At 40.8% G+C, this 22190-nt stretch overlaps 1 protein-coding gene across 10 annotated transcripts in view; it reads left to right on the top strand.

Moving 5' to 3' along the window:
• The window catches only part of cobl (cordon-bleu WH2 repeat protein), a 346962-nt gene that overhangs the window by 311298 nt on the left and 13474 nt on the right, over nt 1–22190 (top strand). The gene's annotated exons all lie outside the window — the stretch shown is intronic.

The raw sequence follows: 22190 nt of genomic DNA, 5'->3' as shown, positions 1-22190 counted from the left end.
TACAACCTCACGATGCTCCACTTTTCCAGCTTCCACCCTAACCACGTCAAAGAGGCCATCCCCTATGGACAGGCCCTGCAAATACACAGGGTCTGCTCAGACGAGGAGGAACGCGATGGACACCTACAGACGCTGAAAGACGCCCTAGTAAGAACGGCTCATCGATCGACAGTGCCGACGGGCCACAGCGAAAAATCGCATAGACCTCCTCAGAAGACTAACACGGGACGCAACCAACAGAGTACCCTTTGTCGTCCAGTACGTCCCCGGAGCGGAGAAACTACGCCATGTTCTCCGCAGCCTTCAACATGTCATCAATGACGACGAACACCTCGCTATGGCCATCCCCACACCTCCACTACTCGCCTTTAAACAGCCACCCAACCTCAAACAGACTATCGTTCGCAGCAAATTACCCAGCTTTCAGGAGAACAGCGTCCACGACACCACACAACCCTGCCACGGTAACCTCTGCAAGACATGCCAGATCATCGACACAGATACCACCATCACACGAGAGGACACCACCCACCAGGTGCATGGTTCATACTCCTGTGACTCGGCCAACGTTGTCTACCTCATACGTTGCAGGAAAGGATGCCCCAGAGCATGGTACATTGGCGAGACCATGCAGACGCTGCGACAACGGATGAACGGACACCGCGCAACAATCGCCAGACAGGAGGGTTCCCTCCCAGTCGGGGAACACTTCAGCAGTCAGGGACATTCAGCCACCGACCTTCGGGTAAGCGTACTCCAAGGCGGCCTTCGAGACACACGACAACGCAAAATTGTCGAGCAGAAATTGATAGCCAAGTTCCGCACCCATGAGGACGGCCTCAACCGGGATCTTGGGTTCATGTCACGCTACACGTAAGCCCACCAGCGAACAAAAGCTATCTGTTTTTAATATTACGGGTCATTTGCTGGCTTTCTCTGCCTTCCAGATGTTTCTGCCTCTCTCTCTCTGTTTTTTGTTCCTGTTTGTTTTTTTTTGTTGACTGTATATTTGGGGGCTCTGTAGGTAACACCTCTCTGTCTGAACACGGTGATTGCCTTGGCAACGGGCAGTTGCAAAGACTATCTGTAATCACCATGTATTGTTCTGTGATTTATAAATGCGTAGGCTTCGAGGAGTTCCTGACATTTACCTGAGGAAGGGGGAAGCCTCCGAAAGCTTGTAAATTTCAAATAAAATCGTTGGACTATAACTTGGTGTTGTAAAATTGTTTACAATTCTCTGCTAAGGGGAATAGATCCTTCCTATCCACTCTATTTAGGCACCTCATAATTTTATATACCTCAATTAAATCACCTCTCAGCCTCCTCTGTTCCAAGGAAAACAACCCAGCCTATCCAATCTTTCCTCATAGCTAAAATTCTCCAGTCCTGGCAGCATCCTCATAAATCTTCTCTGTATCATCTCTCGTGCAATCACATCTTTCCTGTGACGCGGTGACCAGAACTGTACGCAGTACTCAAGCTGTGGCCTAACTAGTGTTTTATACAGTTCTAGCAGTTTTGTCATTTAATTACCCCTGCCCTCCACCCTAACACAGAACTTTTCCTTTTGTTTTTTTCCCTGCCCCCCTTTTCCCTGGCTCTATTGCTTAAAAGCTGTTCATCTCTAACATCTTCCAGTTCTGATGAAAGGTCATCGACCTGAAACGTTAACTCTGTTTCTCTCTCCACAGATGCTGCCTGACTTGCTGAGTGTTTCCAGCATTTTCTGTTTTTATTTATAATTAAAGCTTTATTTTTAAACCCTTGCAGATTCTAGTCGATCAAGTACAAAAGGGAGTTACTTAATTTTATTCATGAGAAAAGATTGTGAATGGGATTGTGCACGGAATTTATCAAGAGAAATCCAAATACTGTGAAAAGTAGTCAAAGGAGGAAACATTTCAGAACAATTTATGAAATGTTTGCTATGACATATTACAAGTGAAGTGATATAAAAACAAACTTAAAATGGATATTTTTGACACGTTTGCTGTTTCTACCTCTGTGTTGAGTTCGGTGTAGCAAAACTGGAGCTTGGTGTTGCATTCCAAATGTGTGAGCAGGGATTTAGAAAGAAAGAGCTTGCATTTATAAAGAGCCTTTTACAACCTCAGGACGTCCCAAAGTGCTTTATAGCTAATTAAGTATTTTTGAAGTGTTGTCATTGTTGTATCGTAGGAAATGTGGCTGCAAATTTGTGCACAGCAAGGTCCCACAAATAGAAATGATATAATAACCAGCGATGTTGGTTGAGGGATAAATATTGGCCAGGGCACTTGGAGAATTCCTCTGCTCCTCTTTGAATAGTGTCATGAGACCTTTTACGTCCATCTGAAAGGGCAGACAGGGTCTTGGTTTAACGTTGCATCTGAAAAGCAGCACCTCCAGCAGTGCAGCTCTCCCTCAGTACTGCACTGACTTGTCAGCCTGGATTATGTGCTTAAGTCTCTGGAGTGGGACTTGATCCCACGACCACTGAGCTAAGGCTTTGTTTACATAAAACTTTTGTCGCTATATACAAGATTGGGAGTGTTCAGAAGGATATCCTGGTCAGACTGTCCTAAAACCCAAGGTTTCCTTTGTGATGGTAGCTGTATGTGCATTCCATGAGAAATAAAAACAGAAGTTGCTGAAAATACACAGAAGACTCATCAACATTTAAAGGGAGAAAAGACAGGTTAAGATTTTGAGTAGAGACACTTTGTCAGAACTAGAAAAGGGAAGGCAAGAGAGCCTTTTTAGAGGACTCAACAAAACAAAAATGATGCTCATTTAATTTGGATTCAGGGAGACCAGCATCTGTGAGCCAGCTTTCTGCATTTACACTATTACATCTGTCTCCCTTATCCTGGCAGCACTATCATAGACCCGTGAAGAACTGGGAGTCAGATTTACAAAGACGCAGCTAACGGGTTTATTAGCCAACAAAGACTTTCAAAAAGAGCTGGAAAGAGAGGAAAAATGCAGGATTACATAATCTCAGTGAGGCTGTAAAAGAGCATCGGGCTGATTTTCCTCTATGGCCCCATTTGCATGGGCCTGGGTACATTCCTGGTGCAGCCTTGCACCCTGGCTAGAAAGCAGGGCAGGAAAGAAGCCTGCAACTTTACTCCTGGCTGCCAGTATCAGGGCCTTCTGGCTGCTGCTAGAAAGTCATTTTGCAAATTGACAGCTTGGTCTTCGTGGTGGCAGTACCAAGTTGCAGGAAAATTTGCAAGTCCTAAGTGAAAAATGTGCCCCGCACCTTGAACTGCATAAAACAGTGCTGTTCGAAAATGAAACATGTTGTCCCTGAGGATCAGAGAAGCATCAATTCTTATATGCCATATCTTCCCTGGAGAAAGAAACTGTATAAATGCAAACGGGAGTCCACTTACTATGGCAGTTCTGCAGATGCCTGAAGACTTCTTTTGTATTCTCCCTTTAATTGCTACTGGCTGGGTAGATTTTACACCTGGCAGCAAGTAGACGTCCAGGCCTGTTATCCTGTGTTCATTTTCCATGTGCAGGGCGCATACGCAAATGAGTGAGCAGGCCTTAGATTGTAAAATTTGGCATGGCCTTTCCTTCACACGTCTCCTCTTCTGTCTTCGTCAGTTCCCTGGGTGTGTGTGTGCTCGTGCCACATGTGTACAGCCCCAGTTTTTACTGGGTCACAAAATTGGGGCTGTATTCTCAAGAACCATTATGATAAGAATTCTATGATGCCTTGTGCAGGAATTCCGTAGATTTTTAAATGACAATATAGGTCATCTTTATTTCACCTTTTCTTCAATGTAACTGCAATTACCAGCCCTGATTTCCCACCATCATTTTACTCAGTTGATCTCGTCTTATAAACAGGAAAAACTATTGAAATAAACTAAAATGACCATACAATTTCACATAAATTTACATGAAGTGCTTGCAGAATTTGTATTTACATTGTCAAGGAGATTGTGCTGAATGGAAAGGTATACAACTGGCTATTTTCTTAGTAGAAAAGATCAGTTTACAAAATTAACATCAATTACTCTGTCACATAACAATATCATCAAATAAACGTCACACAATTCATTACATATATCCTACATTACCTTGATCTAAAATTGCTACTGATAGGTTTTCTGCTACAACTACCATCCACCTAAGAGAATCCAGTACTTGAACGCTAACTTTTGGTTTCCTGAAAATCCACTCCATTGTATTCTGTACTTTTGAGCATAAGGAATATAATTGCCAGACAGTGATGTGAGTAATTGAGACCTGATAGAGATTTATAGGTCTTAGAACACTGTTGCCTTGAAATTACGATGTACAATAAAAAGGTACATATGCTTAATATGTTTATCCGAATTTTCTATTTTAGTGGAGACATTAATCTATTTGTTTTAAACAGGTTAATGGCTCTGCTAAAGTAATTGAAAGGAATGTCAAATGAATGTGTAAGCATTCATAAGCTCTTATCCCACAGCATAGTTTCAAGACCTACATTGAATGTGAATGAAAGAATAGAGAAATCAGTTGGGAATAAACACATCCTTTACAAAGTGACAAAAACTTATAAATTGTAATTGCGACGAAGAAAAGCTGAGAAAAGAAGATGAATAGGTTCACATAAAATTGTTAAAAATAGCTCTAATAGGTAAAAGTAAGAAAAATTAAGAAATTATAAAGTTTGAAAAGGGGAGTTGTTAAAATATCAAATAAGTAGTTGCAGAAAAAAACACTGGGAAAGGTTAGATATCTAATTCAGAAGGAACAAAAATATAAATAACAATCAAAATTATCAGGGAAACGTAGTTATGGGACATCAAATTCAAAGGAAATGGGAGGGACGGAAACTGTTATGGGGAGTATAATCCATCACGGAACTGTAAATCTTTATCGCATAATAAATATTACTAGTCAAAATGTTTGCACAGCATTATGACATGGAACAACATTTAGGTTGTGAGAAATAATAGCTTTTTAACAAAATGGAAAAGATAAATATGGAAATGAGAGTGGGGGAAACTGAGGGAAATATAGTCAATGACTTGGATTTTGTGCTGAGCGGCGAGCGAATGGCGCCCACCGCTTGTTAGATTTAAACTTACCCACAAACTATCCACGGGCTTTTGGGCACCAACTTCCTGCAATGGGGAGCTGAAAAAAGTGCAGGGTCCCCTCCCAGGCATCTGTGAGCTGTGTGAGTGGGACAAGGAACTGTCTGTCCCCACAACCAATCAGATTGAAGCATCCTTAACAAGCTGTACAGTGAGAACCAGGAAGTGCAAGCTACAACAGTAAATTCAATGTAAAATCAATTGGAGAAAGAGAGGGTAAGAAATATTGAATTAAAAGACAATTAAAAGAGACAAAGAAAAAGTAAAAAAAAATGTAATTTTTCTTAAATGTCCAACAACAATTAAAATCGGAAGGAGTGAGACTTCACATTTTAAAAGTTAATTTTCAGTGCCACGAGAGGTTGTTTGGCAGTCATTAAGATTTACCTCGCCGTTAAAAGTTAGTTTAGACCTAAAAAACTGAGCTCACCATTTTCTGGAGAGATTAGTTTGTTTCCAGCTGGCAGGAGAGCAACTTCATGCTGGTCCATTCATTCCAACGGAGAGTCAGCCGGCGAGCTGTCCTTACCGCGCAGCTTTCGGAGGAGCAGGGCATCTCGGAGAGCAACTTCCAGATTTCCGTGTTTGACTGCGCATGTGCACTCGTTGGAAGTTGCTCTTCCATTTGCCCTGAAATAACAGTGAGCCCTGTTAGCCTCGCTGTTATTTTAAGAACAAATTCCAGGCCAATATGTGATAGCTGAAGAAAGCTGATCATTTTTAATGGAATTCAGAAGTGAAAGAAATAGGAAAAGTTGAATATTCAAAACCAAAAGAAAAATCAAAACCCAAGAAAAAAATTAAAATAAAATTGTTGGTCAGTTGGTATTCTCACATCTGAGTCTGATGTCTGTGGGTTCAAACCCCATTCCAGGATTTGGGCACATAATCTAGACTTGCTTTGCTCTCTCTTGTGTGTCATCTTGTCCTGCAAGTAGATTAGTAGTTTTGAGGTTTTCCTAGTTTTATCAGTGACAGATAGATGCCCATCTATTTTGTCTAACGCTAAATAAGTATGCATCATGCAGCTAATTGGCTCACAAAGATTTCTTGCTAGGCTTATGCAAAGGAATCACACTAAGTCCATTATGCCCTAGCTTTCATTTAAATGAGATAGCCGCCCCATAATAAGGCTGAAAAGCCTTATCAGTTTTCCAGTTGTGCAGCCCCCATTTGGAATGGAAACTGAAGGGGAGGCTGCTTTTAACCAAGAAGAAAACAGGGCACCTAATTTTTTCCCCCTGCATCTCTCCAACCTCATGCACAATGCTCCCTCCATTTCAGGAAAATACCTGGCACACGATAGGCAGCCAGAAGCCCTTCTTATGTTACCTACATTACAACAGTAAAGTACTTCATTGGCTGTAAAGCACTTTGGGATGTCCTGACATTGTAAAAGGAGCTATATAGATTCAAGACTTTTTTCTTTTTCACTAGTTGCTGGTGCCTAATAATGCGGCCCATTGCATTGTCGGTGCATTATGAGACCTGCTGGAGCACCAGTAAATTATGTAAACGTACAGACTGCATGAAGTCAGGTCTTCCATGCGCAGAATGACTGAGCAGCACCAGCGCTGCTTTGGAGACACATTATCGGAGCTCTGTGTATCATGAAAACTGTACTTACCTTTAGTTGAGCAGCTTAATTCAGGTCAGCCACCTTCCTCCTGACCTGTATCCAAAACCACTGGATCTTGCGCACAGCATTAATTCGTCAGCTATTCGCTCCCAAGCTATCATAACCAGCTATTTTTGAGGAAGGTGCCCTATACAGGTCAACATTTCTTTCCCCAAACTTCCTGAATGGGTACCTCCAGCGCTTGATCATCAAATCTTTCTCACCCCATCATGTCAGTTTTACAGGAAAGTAAAGTCCTGGCCTGCTTTCCCTTATGCACATGTATAGGTCTAAATGCCTTGAATCAGAAGGTCATGGGTTCACTCCCCACTCCAGATTCTTAAGGGCCGATTTTAACTTGGGGCGAGAATCAGGGCTGAAGTGGGCGACGAATCTCCTCTGGGGCGGGCAGCCTTACCGTGCCTGAATTTAGGCAAGTGAAAATTGTAGGTGACGGGAGCGCGTCAAACGTGGCGGGAGCACTTCACCCTCCCCCCGCAGCCATCTTAACTCTGCAACCACAACATTCCTGCCAGGTGGAGCGGGGAGGGGTGCAGAGGTTAAAATCGGCCCTCTAGTAACATTTTTAGGCAGGAGGACACCTTTGGTCCATCTATCCACTGTATTCCCTTGATGAATTTTTAATAACCCTGAATCCCATTTGTTCAAAAGAACCTGTCTAGTTCCTCCTGGAAATCCATTGAGGTTTCTTGTCCCATCACCCATGCCAATAATCTGTTCCACATACTTACCACCGTTTTAGTAAAAAGTTCCTCCTGCATTTCCTATTTTCTTTTGTCCTTAATTTGTAAATATGATCCTTTGTGCTTAAATGCTGCACACGGCACTTAAGCACATAATCCATGCTGACTCTTCCGTACAGTACTGAGGGAGTACTGTTAGAGTTGCCGACTTTAGGATGAGACATTAAACCAACATTAAGTCTGCCCTTTCAGGTGGATTTAAAATATCCCGTGCATTAAATAGCAGGCATTTTTTTCAGTTTTCAAAGCCAATATTTATTCCATCAAACAACACCACAAAAAAAACAAATTAACTGGTCATTCATCTCATCGCTGTCTGAAAATTGGCTGCAATGCCTGTCTTCAAAACAACAGTGATACACTTCAAAAGTAATTCATTGGGCTGTAAAATATCTTGAGGATGTGAAAGGCGCTATATAAATACAAGTTCTTTCTTTGCTTAAGTCATGTAATTGCTTCTCTGCATGATGATCTCCGGTGCTCCATTAGACAGCCTACTGTGCGGATGGGAGATAGGATATACACTTATTAAAACTGCAATATTGGGGGTCAAGTGGCAGGAGGGAATTTGCTAAATGAATTTTAATAACAAACAATTAATCTCCAAATAGTGCTTCATTAGCAGAACCTAAGAGGGAGAAAAATACTCGACAAAAATGGTGGAAAAAGTACATTCAGCAAACTGAAACTTCAATTATTTTGTTGGCAGTTCAATTGTGTTTCATCTGCCACCATAAAAGTAAAGCAAAAAGTGTGTATGGCAGATAAAATTAATATGAGCTTTGAAGACATTAGAGTGTCATTTGTGTAGCTTGATATGTGTGGGTCGAGCCAAAAAAAGAAATAGTTGGTTTCAAAACACATCCTGCTCTCCTCCATACTAGAAGGAATTGAAAGAATCTTGTGCTCTGAAGAAATACAGATCATGTTTCTAAGCACATCACTGCCAAAACTTTGATCAAATGTGACAGAGTAATGACAGGGAACAGCAACAGATGTGCAAACAGTAGAATCAGCAACACTGAGATACACTGAGATAAACTTATTAAAAGATGAAGCATTCCACCTTTTTAACGTGGACCTTTACAAACATTTAAAACCAAAATGTAAATGTTAAACCATTTTAATAAATTTAGCGATCTTCTGATAATGTGTTGAAGTGATAAGTCTTCAACTGAGTATTATCAAGTCTCTGAAAGTGGATATTGCTATGTCTGGCCTTGCTTGTGGGGAGCTTTGCAAAAATAAGAATGTTGTTACAACAAAGGAGTTATCTTATCATCTTGCTCAATTTGCCACTGAAGCGTGTGGTATAAAGTAGGTTACGACATTCAGTAGAGCTTATTAAAAGAAAGATAGATACAAAATCAGCAATTAAAATGAACTGCACAGCAAGAAGATCAGATAAATAAGTGCAAAAAAGACGGTAGCAAAAATATGGCCCAAGTAGGAAAGGATTAAATGATTAACTCAAAGGTCAAGACTGTTTACATGTGTATGTATTAATGGAGCTGTTTATAAGGTCAAAGCCATGTGCATCTAGGGCAGGTGTAATTGCAAAAGTTCAGACAAGTTGACTTCAAGCTAGTAGGGGTCCATTGGAATTTTTTAAACCTGGGATAATTTTTATGACATAAATAAGACTTTAAAAGGTAGATTTTTATAAATTTATGCTCTCTCCTACTCAGAGCATATATTGAGAATTTGGGCCAAGAGATCAGTGAGCTTCATGGGATTTTCTATCCATTTAAAATTAATCGTTGCTTTCATTCCTACCCTATGGTCTTCCACCAAGCTATGTTCTTGGCTCACTCATTTATTGTCAGATTGGTTTATCTGTACTCCAGCTGATGGCTCCTCTGATACTTTTTCCATCGGGTTTCCAAGGGCTTTGTTCTCATTCCCACTCTGTTCCTTCTCCATATCAGTGACCTCCAAAAAACATCCAACCCAGTCCATTCTTTTTCTGCTGATTCCACTCTACGTTCATCAACATCCTGCAGATTATACCCCCTCAATATACACATCCTCCACTCTACTCAGTGCAATGATTAAATCACTACATCTTGATTTTTTAGGGGGCATTACTGGCACAGCCAGCATTTATTACCCATCTCTGGATGCCAGTTTGATACAGCTGATTGGCTTGTTAGGCTTCTGAACCCTTCGGTGGGCAGTTAAGATTCAACATGTTGATGTGGGACTGGAGTCACACTGGGGAACTGGGGTAAGGACGGCAGGTTTGCTTCCCTAAAGGACATTGGTGAACCAGTTGGGTTTTTACGACAATCCGAACAACTTCTTGGTCACCTTTACTGATACAAATACAGATTTTTTAAAACAGAATTCAAATTCTCAAACTGCCATGGTGGGATTTGAACTCATGTTCTCGGGATTATTAGTTCAGGCTTCTGGATTACTACTCCAGTAATGCTATACTACCGTACCCCGTGCCTTTCAATGTCCTTCAATAGGAAAGGAATATCTTGTTTTTCAGTTCTTCAAATACGCAATTTCTTCTGTTTTTGCAAGTCCCACCAACTGCACGCACTTCATGTGTTAGATGGCTTCAACGTTAGTCCATTGTCTATCAATATTCTTGGCCTCAGTATATCATCTGATCTCAAAAAGAACTTTTACAACACCTCCATTACTAAGGTTGCCTTCAAGAAGCTGAGTTTTTTCTTGTGCCAAATGCTTTTTCTCCTTAACTCTAAGAGGTTGAAATTCTTTGACGTATTATTTTTACTGTACACTGGTTAATATGTTTTTGTCAAGTTCCTGTATGTGGTATTTTAATGATCTATAACCCAGCAAACAATTTAAATGCATTAACTGGTGTGCTAAAAATAGTGCTCAGATGAGTTTCAGTCTTTAGAAAGTCTAACTCTGTCAAAGACTTCACTGCTTCCATATCTGGACATGCTCTTTCACTACTGGACAAGATATAAGAAAAGGCTCGTCATATGATTGGTTGGGCAAATGATCTGTTGTGGCATGGCATCCTTCAACAAATCCTGAAAATTCTTAAACTTACGATGTGTAACGTAATTTGCTGCCTGAGTACCGTAATTTTATATTACATCCTGCAGCTGGTGAAAATGTTGTTTACTTAGCAGATTTGAGTGATAATGAACTACTTGCCACAACAAATCACCTGCTCTTCTGATGGGCAATCCTTCTCTCACCTCTAATTTTTTGTCCAGTAAAATCTACTACTATTTTGAGTGCTTCCAAATAACTTTCCTCCTGCCTACATCGTCACTGTGTTGAAATTGGGATTCATTGTACTGTTTTTCTACTGTAACTTATTCTTTCCTCGGGCCTGAAAACTATAATTCCTCAATCTTCCTTTCCCCCTACAATCTAGAGACTTTTAAAACCCAAATTTGGTGTCATTTAGTGACTACTCCTGGATGTACCTAGTCGTCTCCCCTCCACTTTTCAACCTTGCTATTGTCTTGCTGTATGGGTCTGGGGCCTCACTGGTATTTTTTTTAAAAAGGCAAAATGTACCAATGATAAATCAAATTCGTACTTTTTTACCTCCGATGCTCATCTGCAATCTCACACTTCTTATTGTTACTTACATTATTTTGTTGATACAAATCTTGGCTTTCATTCTCTCTGCCAAACCTTTATTTTTAATCTTTTTTTACTGTATTGTACATCATCTGTGCCAGCAAAGTGGGCACTACAAGGTCCAATTTCGCCTCTTTTGTTTTTGTTTTTGTTTTTCAGTTGTATTTGTTTTTTATTTTGCAAATAATGTTTAATCTATGAATTGAATAATTCATTTTGTGGCTGTTTTATACAAGTTTAGTTTATCTTCTCAGGTACAACACAGGTTAGATACAGAGTAAAGTTCCATCAAACCCTCCCAGAGCAGGTACAGCATGGGTTAGATACAGAGTAAAGCTCCCTCTACCCGTTTCCTGAATTTTCCAGATCAGGCCATAGTAGGTATGTTTATGTAATATAAGAAGCAGCAATATCAACATTCATGCCACTTCAGTGTGTGTCACGCCATCTAACTGGAAGCTATGCCAAGTGCACTGCCCTTTGGCACGTCACTGTTACATACTGCTGGGAAGTATTTTGAAAGCACCCCAACCACAGCATTTCATGGTACAAGATGAAAGAAGGCATGTCAGGAAGATCAATCAGCACCAATGGCATATTGGCCGCACCTGCCATGATATCACCAATCATATCTGGAGGCTCTGACACACATATTTGGTAATGAACATTGAGAGACGACTCCACAAGTTGTGGGTCAGTAGGGAGCCAGGATCAGGTGCTTGACTGAATAAATTTACATTGTTTCAATCAGCCAACCAGGAGAAAATCAAATGCTGTTGGCCTTCAGGCAAAGAGGCTGGGGTTTGGTCCTGCAGCTTTAGCAACCGCTTTGCTAATCTGTCTTGCTTCAATAATCTGCTCAAATTCTTTGGGAGGTGATAAAACAGTTGGATGAGAGCTATTCACTGTGCATAACTTACTTTGGTTTTCAGAAGGCATTTGATGGTGTTCTACACATTAATTTTTTTTAAAGATTAAGTCTTGTGGAATTAATGGAAAATTAGCACGCTGGTTTGAAAAGTGACTTGGCAATAAGAACTGCAAGGATGATAAATGTGGAAAAAAAAAGTTCTGTCTGACAGCAGTGATGAGTGATGTTCCTCAGGAGTGTTTTTGAGTCTCTTTTTGTTCACACTATTTCTAAATCACTTGGCAGAAAGTACTTGTAATATTAAAATTGCTAGTGTTAGCAAGCAATGTGGCTGAGTGACAAGTAAAAGGGAGATAAACAGCATTAAAAGATATCTGAACCAATTAAGCAGATGGAGTAAGGAATGGGAGATAAATTTTAATTAGAAATAAATTTGCATACAAGGTTATGCTTACTGGAACAAGAAATAGCAAATGTGTACACAACTAAAGGCACACTAGCAAAGACGGGGAAGGAAAAGGAAGAAAAAAAATGGTGTGCTTTCTGATCATTCACTGAAGTCTCCTGTCATGATGAATCTACTATTATCAAATACACCTGAGGATGTTTGACTAAAAGCCAAAAGAAGTTATTCTAAGCTTGTATAGATCACCAGTGAAGCTTTACATTTGGAATATTGTGGGCAAGTGATATTGGGCAACAGAGGTTATTAGAGTTTTAAGTCATGAGGACAGACTCATAGGGCTAATTTTTTTTTAAGAATGAGGACATAACCCTGGTCTTTGAAATGCTCAGAGGCATAAATGTAAGTGTTACTTGACTAAGACTGTGAGAATAGAGGACCAAAACTAGCAAGCTTCATATTGAGATTAGAAAAAACATTTTATTTATCCACAAAGTAGTGCATATGTGGAACAGATTCTCATCAAACGCAGTTGAGGCTAAGACAACTCATGCCTTCAAAATAGAGCTGCATAAATATCTGACTGGGAACAGTATTAGAATGGTTATAGCACAGAAGGAGGCCATTCGGCCCATTGAGTCCATGCCGTCTCTCTGCAAGAGCAATCCAGCTAGTCCCACTCCCCCGCCCTTTCCCCGTAGCCCCGCAATTTTTTTTCCTTCAAGTACTTTTTGAATTCCCTTTTGAAAGCCACAAATGAATCTGCCTCCACCACCACCTTGGGCAGTGCATTCCAGATCATAACCACTCGTTATGGAAAAAATGTTTTTCCTCATGTCGCCTTTGGTTCTTTTGCCAATCACCATAAATCTACGTCCTTTGGTTCTTGACCCTTCAGCCAATGGGAACAGTTTCTCTCTATCGACTCGGTCTAGACCCTACATGATTTTGAATATCTCTATCAAATCTCCTCTCAACATTCTCTGCTCTAAGGAGAACAATCCCGGCTTCTCCAGTCTATCTACATAACTGAAGTCTTTCATCCCTGGAACCATTCTAGTAAATCTCTTCTGCACCTTCTCTAAGGCCTTCACATCCTTCCTAAAGTGCGGTGTCCAGAATTGGACACAATACTCCAGTTGTGGCCGAACCAGTGTTTTATAAAGGTTCATATAACTTCCTTGCTTTTGTACTCTATGCCTCAATTTATAAAGCCCAGGATCCCATATGCTTTTTTAACTGCTTTCTCAACCTGCCCTGCCACCTTCAACAATTTGTGCACGTATAGCCCCAGATCTCTCTGTTCCTGCACCCCTTTTAGAATTGTGCCCTTTAGTTTATATTGCCTCTCCTCGTTCTTCCTACCAAAACGTATCACTTCGCACTTTCTGCGTTAAATTTCATCTGCCACGTGTCCGCCCATTTCACCAGCCTGTCTATGTCCTCTTGAAGACTATCACTATCCTCCTCACTGTTCACTACACTTCCAAGTTTTGTGTTATCTGCAAATTTTGTAATTGTGCCCAGTATACCCAAGTCCAAGTCATTAATATATATCAAGAAAAGCAGCGGTCCTGGTACTAACCCCTGGGGAGCACCACTGAATACCTTCCTCCAGTCCGAAAAACAACCGTTCACCACTACTCTCTGTTTCCTGTCACTTAGCCAATTTTGTATCCATGCTGCCACTGCCCCTTTTATTCCATGGGCTTCAACTTTGATGACAAGCCTATTATGCGGCACTTTATCAAACACCTTTTGGAAGCGCTTTGGGAAATGCTTCTTTTTTCTTCTGTCACAGTGAGTTATTGCAAATAAACTACAGTTTACTCTCAAACACAATTTTCAGAATCACATACCGTGGTGCTGTGAAATCCAGCAATTACTTTATTTCACAACCAAGCAGATGTCATTGCTTCACCTTCCTGTAATGCATTTTGGGAAATCACATCGCACTAGACTGCTCCTGCTGTGTAGCTCCCCATAATAGCGTTGCACGAACTGTTTGCTTTAGAACATGTTTTTCTGCATTTAAATGACATGCTAGAGCTATGGAGCACAAGCAGCCAATAATTATGTCATTTTACCCTGAATACATGAATCCCCTCCTCCCCTGAAGTCAGTGACATGGCGAGGTGCGGTACTCCAATAACCAGCAGCCCTCCAATATCTCCTCTTCATGATCATCAGCAAGCTATTCAATCGTGGGAGGGGGGGGGGGGTAATTGCAGTCAAACCTGATTCTGTCCTCAGCTAACATTTCAATACTTTCCATCACTGGACAGGGATAAGAAGTGGAATCTTTGGCAGATTTTTCCCCTCCCTAGCCAGGCCAACTATACTTCTCCCAATGTTACACTGGCTGAGATCTATTACTTCATTGCTGTGGGCCTTTACAATTTACATCACATGGGAAATCTACCTAAATCTACCTAAAAATCTTAGATGCTCTATATAAAGTGACTACTTCACATTTACTATTATGAAGAATCACATCTATATCTTTTTTAAAGGAGAAAAATACATAAATACATTTGAAATCTCCAACTAATTTAGCTTTGAGAAATCGGGTTTGAAATATTACATATTCTTGCTCTTCCATCTTTATTCACTTTAATCTGCACTGTATGATTTTGAGATGCTGTATGAAATGGTACCTACTTTTATTCTGCTCCAAATATTTTTGTGAATTTCAGTATCTCCCCAACTGGACGTTGGGTATTGGAGGCTACATTGCACAGATTTTCAAACTGAAGTCTGTTGACTATAGAGGATCCCAAGGACATTAGATTTTTGTCCATTTGAGACTGAGCATACCATGCACTTCAAGCCTCGAGAATTCAGTATTCTGGGATTTCCTTTATTTTTCTATATTTGTTGCTTATTTCTGTTGCTATATACTATTAAAAATCCTTTCTGCAAAGATATCACTGTTTTCCTTTGGGTAGCTGTTGCTGTCTTATGGAAGTGTTCCTTGGGAGTGTATCAATATTTGTAGGGGGTTCCCACACAGAATGGTTTGAAAATCACTGGTAGAGATATGGATAGAGTGAATTGATCAAATACTCCCTTGACACATGATGGTTCCTGTGGTGCTGAGGTGCGATGTGATGTTTGCGGATGGCAGAAAGCCAGTGCTGAATAATCGGGATGTAAGAATGGATGAATATTCTGGAGGTAATCTTGATGTTCTCTGGAATCAAAGTATTTATGCAGAACTTCAGGAGATTAAATGGCTAGGGTGGAGGCCAATATAGTAGATTGTACACATTCTGTGGAATGATTATGCTTTATAAGTTTCCAGGAATTCAGTAGGTATGTATTTCCCTGGAATGGTAGTTAAGGATATTGATAATAGAGAGTAATGTGTCCTCGAATGGAGAGATTAGGGGAATTGTAGTTGTATTACACATCAGTACCAATGATATTCTGGATAGGAAGTCCAAAATCTTATGTAAGAAAATCAGGCTGTAGTTTATAATTTACAGTGCAGGAGGCAAGGATGGTTATTTCAGAATTACTGCTTGTCATTAGCAGTTCGCCCAAAAGAAAAGTAGAATAGAAGAATCATAGAAGCATAGACATTTATAGCACAGAAGTAGGCCATTCAGCCCATCGTGTCTGTGCCTGCCAAAAAAGAGCCATCCAGCCTAATCCCACTTTCCAGCTCTTGGTCCATAGCCTTGTAGGTTACGGCACTTCAAGCGCACATCCAAGCACCTTTTAAATGTGATGAGGGTTTCTGCCTCTATCACCCTTCCAGGGAGTGAGTTCCAGAGCCCGACTAAATATTGTTTTTAATTATTGGCTGCAGGGATGAATAAGGTGGGGAATCTTGTTTTTTTAAAGACCTGGGGAATTTGTGGGGGAGAGGTTATTTAAATAGGTTAGGACTAAGAAACTAGCATAGAAAGTTGAAACTGCAATTGGGAAATTATTACTGGGTATGGTAGCCTAATGATTATGGTACTGGGCTAGTAAATCCAATGTCATAATTTTAAATCCCACCATGGCAAGTTGTGAAATAGAATCCAAAAGAATCTGATAATAAAATGTTAAAAAAAATTCTTCAGGAAAGACACCCTGCCACTCCTACCTGGTTGGCCTACATGTGTCTTGAGTTCCACACTGCATGATTCTCTTAAAGCACTTATAAATGAGCAATAAATACGACCTTGCCAGTGTTGCCCACACTTCTGAACCAAAATACGAAAATGACGGGGGTAGGAAAAGACCTGCTGGTCCATCAAGCCAGCCCCACACTCATGATGCTGAGATGCTATATGATCTTAATGTGGATGAATATCTGAACAATAGTATATCATTGTGTAATAACACTTGAACTAATCAGATTAAGGGTTAATTTTATAGTGGGCAAGTGATATTGGGCAACAAAGATTATTTGAGCTTTAAGTCATGATGCCAGACTCATTTTGTTACAGCAAAATTTAATGCCATGATGAAAGACTTTGGGAGGGTGAATTGGGGTACAGTATAAGAAAGTAATCATTACGACACAGGAGAGAAATGGAATATTTTCATAACATTGCTGTGTCCCGAGGAAAAACAAGATTGAAACTAAGCTGAAGGCTCAATGATTGAATAAGGTAACAGTTGCCTTTGTTTACATGTCAACAACTTTATTTATTTTCCAATGGACCAACAGTAGGATAAGACAACAAATTTCTATAGATCTGGCTTCCCAAGAACCCAGTGGGTCATTGAGGTGTTGGCATTCAGGCCTCTGTAATGCAATGTCTTATATGAACCACAAAAACTTCTATTCCATTACTATACAGCTAGTGTACAACCAGCAGAAAAGAATTACACAGGGAACATCACTCCCTGCATGCATATGTAATGCTTTTATTTTAAAACAATCCTCAGTGCTAATTTTATTTTAAGAGGGAAAAAGAGCAAAAGGTTGGCTACTGAGAAACCAGTGGCTGTACCATGGCGTTTTCACCTTGTGCTTGTTATATGAAGGCAGGTTTGGATCCCGAGTCTGCTGCTGCTGCGCAGTGATTTCATAAGGAAAGGTGTCGGTGTGCTGGCTGCCTATCAGGTTTCACTATTAGCTTGCTTGGTATTGCAATAGCACAAGACCTCCAGCTACTGTGGACTTGGAGATGCCTGAATCTGAGTCAGAAACATTCAGTGTTTTGTCTGCAGAGTTCTTCATGCTTTCTGACACATCTACTGTCACTTTCATGGTGACTTTTGATGGCCCAAATGTGGCTTCATCAGGCGAGCCAACATTCTACCCTTAAATAACACCACCAACAAAAAAACAAGCTAAATGGTCATTTAAAGGTTTTAAATTTGTCAAATGCAGGTGTTGCTGATGGTTGGCTAGAAGCTGCCTCTTCTGATGTGGACAAAACTGATGAAACACCTCTGTCCGAGAAATTCCTAGAGGGTCCACACAACAGCCAGGACTATCCACTGAATAGCTATCCACAGAAAGGTTACAGCATGGAAGGAGGCCGTTCGGCCCATCAAGTCCATGCCGGCTCTATGCAAGAGCAATCCAGCTAGTCCCACTCCCCCACCCTTTCCCTGTAGCCCTGCAATTTTTTTCCTTTCAAGTACTTATCCAGTTCTCTTTTGAAAGCCATGATTGAATCTGCTTCAACTACCCCCGCTGGCAGCGCATTCCAGATCCTAACCACTTGCTGTGTAAAAAAGTTTTCCCTCATGTCACCTTTGGTTCTTTTGCCATTCACCTTAAATCTATATCCTCTGGTTCTTGACCCTTCCTCCAATGGGAACAGTTTTTCTCTATCCTGTCTAGACCTGTCATGATTTTAAATACCTCTATCAAATCTCCTCTCAATCTTCTCTGTTCCAAGGAGAACAACCCCAGCTTCTCCAGTCTATCCATGTAACTAAAGTTCCTCATCCCTGGAATCATTCTAGTACATCGTTTCTGCACCCTCTCTAAGGCTTTCACATCTTTCCTAAAGTGCGGTGCCCAGAACTGGACACAATACTCCAGTTGTGGTCGAACCACTGTTTTATAAAGGTTCATCATGACTTTCTTGCTTTTGTACTCTATGCCTCTATTTATAAAGCCCAGGATGCCATATGCTTGCTTAACTGCTTTCTCAACCTGTCCTGCCACCTTCAACAATTTGTGCACATATACGTCCAGATCTCTCTGCTCCTTTACCCTTTTTAGAATTGTGCCCTCTAGTTTATATTGCCTCTCCTCGTTCTTCCTACTGAAATGTATCACTTCGCGTTTTTCTGCGTTAAATTTCATCTGCCACATGTCCGCCCATTTCACCAGCCTGTCTATATCCTCTTGAAGTCTATCACTATCCTCCTCACTGTTCACTACACTTTCAAGTTTTGTGTCGTCAGCAAATTTTGAAATTGTGTCCTGTATTCCTAAGTCCAAGTTATTAATATATATCAAGAAAAGCAGTGGTCCTAGTACCGCCCCCTGGGGCACACCACTGGACACCTCCCTCCAGTCTGAAAAACAACCGTTCACCACTACTCTCTGTTTCCTGTTACTTAGCCAATTTCGTATCCATGCTGCTACTGCCCTCTTTATTCCATGGACTTCAATCTTGATGACAAGCAGATTATGCGGCACTTTATCAAACACCTTTTGAAAGTCCATATACACCACATCAACCGCATTGCCCTCATCTATCCTCTTTGTTATCCCATCAAAAAAACTGTATCAAGTTAGTTAAACACGATTTGCCTTTAACAAATCTGTGCTGGCTTTCCCTAATCAATCCACACTTGTCCAAGTGACTATTAATTCTATCCCGGATTATCGTTTCTAAAAGTTTCCCCAACACTGAGGTTAAACTGACTGGCCTATAGTTGCTGGGTTTATCCTTACACCCTTTTTTAAATTAGGGTGTAACATTTGCAATTCTCCAGTCCTCTGGCACCACCCCCGTATCAACGGATGTTTGGAAGATTATGGCCAGTACCACTACAATTTCCGCCCTTACTTACCTCAGCAACCTAGGATGCATCCCATCTGGACCGGGTGACTTATCTACTTTAAGTACAGCTAGCCTTTCTAGTACCTCTCCTTTATCAATTTTTAGCCCATCCAGTATCTCAACTACATCTTCCTTTACTGAGACTCTGGCAACATCTTCTTCCTTGGTAAAGACAGATGCAAAGTACTCAGCCATGAGTGGATCCCCTTTTTGGTCCCTGATCGGCCCCACCCCTCCTCTTACTACCCGTTTACTGTTTACATGCCTATAGAATACTTTTGGATTCCCTTCTTTGTTTGCTGCCAGTCTATTCTCATACTCTCTCTTTGCTCCTCTTATTTCCTTCTTCACTTACCCTCTGAACTTTCTATAGGCAGCAATTCCACTGGACAGGAAGCATACTGATATGGTTCATAGTGCAGCCAGTTATTTTTACAAAGAATTATATAGAATGTACAGCACAGAAATAGGCCATTCGGCCCAACTAGTCTATGCCGGTGTTCATACTCCACACGAGCTTCCTCCCTCCCTATTTCGTCGAACCCTATCAGCATATCCTTCTATTCCCTTCTCCCTCATGCGTTTATCTAGCTTCCCCTTAAATGCATCTACGCTCTTTATCTCAACTACTCCTTGTGGTAGGAGTTCCACATTCTACCCACTCTCTAGATAAAGAAGTTTCTCCTGAATTCCCTATTGGATTTATTAGTGAATAACTTATATTCATGGCCCCTAGTCCAGGTCTCCCCCACAAGTGGAAACATCTTCACTATGTCTATCCTATCAAACTGCTATTTCAACTGCTATAAGCTCGGGAAATATGAGAATTTCAAAGTCAAATTTCATCCATTGTTGATAGTGAAATTGTAAATATCCTTTAAATGGTAGAGGTCCATTTGTTTTGCTATTCCAATATTTTAAGGATTCTATCAACTCTCTTTCTTTCTCTCTTGCTCACTCTCACTCTCTTTCTCTCTGATAATAAATAGCCCTTACAGAGGGAAATTCAGTTTAACTAAAAGCAATGCATTGAATTGATATTTCTTACAGCTTAAGGGTGTCTGGGTTGGATCAATGGGAATCCCCTCGGCCACACTGTGACACTGCCCCTCCACTCCCTGAGGTCAGAATTAACAGCAACAAAAACCCATGTTTGAGGGGCAGTCAGATTCTGAACATAGGACTTTAATACGCAGCTCTTGGCCTGGAGCTGGAAGTTAAAAATGCAAGAGGTCAAGTCTTTGAGTTAAATGTTATCTAGAGAGAAAGGTATGCCGAAACAAGTAAGTCAGCTCACAAAACGACTGAGTACATGTTTATTTCCTCCTCCCCACCCCCCCCCCCCCCATTTTTGAGGAGAGAAGTGAGGTTGAGCTAAGTAAGTAGAATTTACTTTGACTGTTACTCTGTATATTCACGTGCTCTCTGAAATAAGCATTTGTATCATGGTAGGTACAGCATAGGAGGAAGCCATTCGGCCCATCTTGCCTCTTTGTGAGAGCTATCCAATTAGCCCCATTCCCCTGCTCTTTCCCCATTGCCCTGTAAATTTTTTCCCTTCAAGTATTTATCCAATTTCCATTGAAAGTTACTATTGAATCTGCTTCCACCACCCTTTCAGGCAGTGCATTCCAGATCTTTACAACTTGCTGCACAAAAAAAATTGTTTCCTCATGTCGCCTCTGGCTGTTTGGCTGATCACCTTAAATATGTGTCCTCTGGTTACCAACCCTTCTACCACTGGAAACAGTTTCTCCTTATTTACTCTATCAAAACTGTTCATGATCTTGATCACCTCTATCAAATCTTCCCTTAACCTTCTCTGTTCCATGAGAACAACCCCAGTTTCTCTGCATAACTGAAGTCCCTTAACCCTGGTACCATTCTAGTAAATCTCTTCTGCACCTTCTCTAAGGCCTTGATATCCTTCCTAAAGTACGGTGCCCAGTATTGAACCCAATACACCAGCTGCAGCCTAACCGTTGTTTTATAAAAGTTTAGGATAACTTCCTTGTTTTTGTACTCTATGCCATTATTAATAAAGCCCAGGATCCCATCTTTTTTAACAGCCTTCTCAACTTGTCCTGCCACCTTCAAAGATTTGTGTACGTAACCCCCAGGTCTCTCTGTTCCTGCATTTCCTTTAAAATTGTGCCATTTAATTTACACGGCCTCTCTTTCTTCCTACCAAAATGCATCACTTCACACTTCTTTGTGTTAAATTTCATCTGCCATGTATCTGCCCATTTCACCAGTGTGTCTATATGCTCCTGAAGTCTGTTCCTATCCTCTAGATTGTTTACGACATTTCTGAGTTTCGTGCCATCTGCAAACTTTGAAATTATACCCTCTATACCCAAGTCCAGGTCATTAATATATATTAAAAAGAGTAGTGGTCCTAATACTGATGCCTGGGGAACACCATCGTATACTTCCCTCCAGTCTGAGAAACAACCATTCACCACTACTCTCTGCATTCTGTCCCTTAGCCAATTTTGTATCCACGCTGCTACTGTCCCTTCAATCCCATGGGCTTTAATTTTGCTTACAAGTCTATTATGTGGTACATTATAAAATGCCTTTTGTAAGTCCATATATACAACATCAACCGCACTACCCTCATCAACCCTCTCCATTACTTCATCAAAGAACTCAATCAAGTTAGTCAAACATGATTTTCCTTTAACAAATCTGTGCTGACTTTCATTTATTAGCCCATACTTTTCCAAGTGCCAATTAATTTTGTCCCAGATTATTGTCTCTAAACGTTCCCCCACCACCAACGTTAGACTGATTGGCCGATAATTGCCTGGTTTATCCCTCTCACCCAAGTGGTTTAGTCCATTTTCAAAAAGTTTGGAGAAGAATACATGGCACAAGTCAAAGACACG

The sequence above is a fragment of the Heptranchias perlo genome, chromosome 2, assembly GCF_035084215.1.
Source record: "Heptranchias perlo isolate sHepPer1 chromosome 2, sHepPer1.hap1, whole genome shotgun sequence".
NCBI classification, from domain to species: Eukaryota; Metazoa; Chordata; class Chondrichthyes; order Hexanchiformes; family Hexanchidae; genus Heptranchias; species Heptranchias perlo.
The sequence above is the reverse complement of the archived record's forward strand: the minus strand, read 5'-3'. Positions and strand labels throughout refer to the sequence as shown.